Genomic DNA, 244 nt, shown 5'->3' with positions numbered 1-244 from the left:
TAAACTAAACTAAAACAATTTAAGACTATTGCCAAATCAGCTGACAAGTTCTGGATATGATTTAGAGAATAATTTACAACAAATTCTGAAATTCCCAGACATTAGCATTGTGTTGGGCCGTGTGTTTCCTGTGTAACTAGTGATGATTTTAGAAATATATTGCCAAAGTTTATTTTACCATATGGAGACACAAAAGTACTATATATATGATCCACGCTGTGATATCATGAAGGAGTTCCATTAG

This window comes from Penaeus monodon, chromosome 21 (assembly GCF_015228065.2).
Source record: "Penaeus monodon isolate SGIC_2016 chromosome 21, NSTDA_Pmon_1, whole genome shotgun sequence".
In the NCBI taxonomy this organism is placed as follows: Eukaryota; Metazoa; Arthropoda; class Malacostraca; order Decapoda; family Penaeidae; genus Penaeus; species Penaeus monodon.
Note: the sequence above shows the minus strand (reverse complement) of the source record.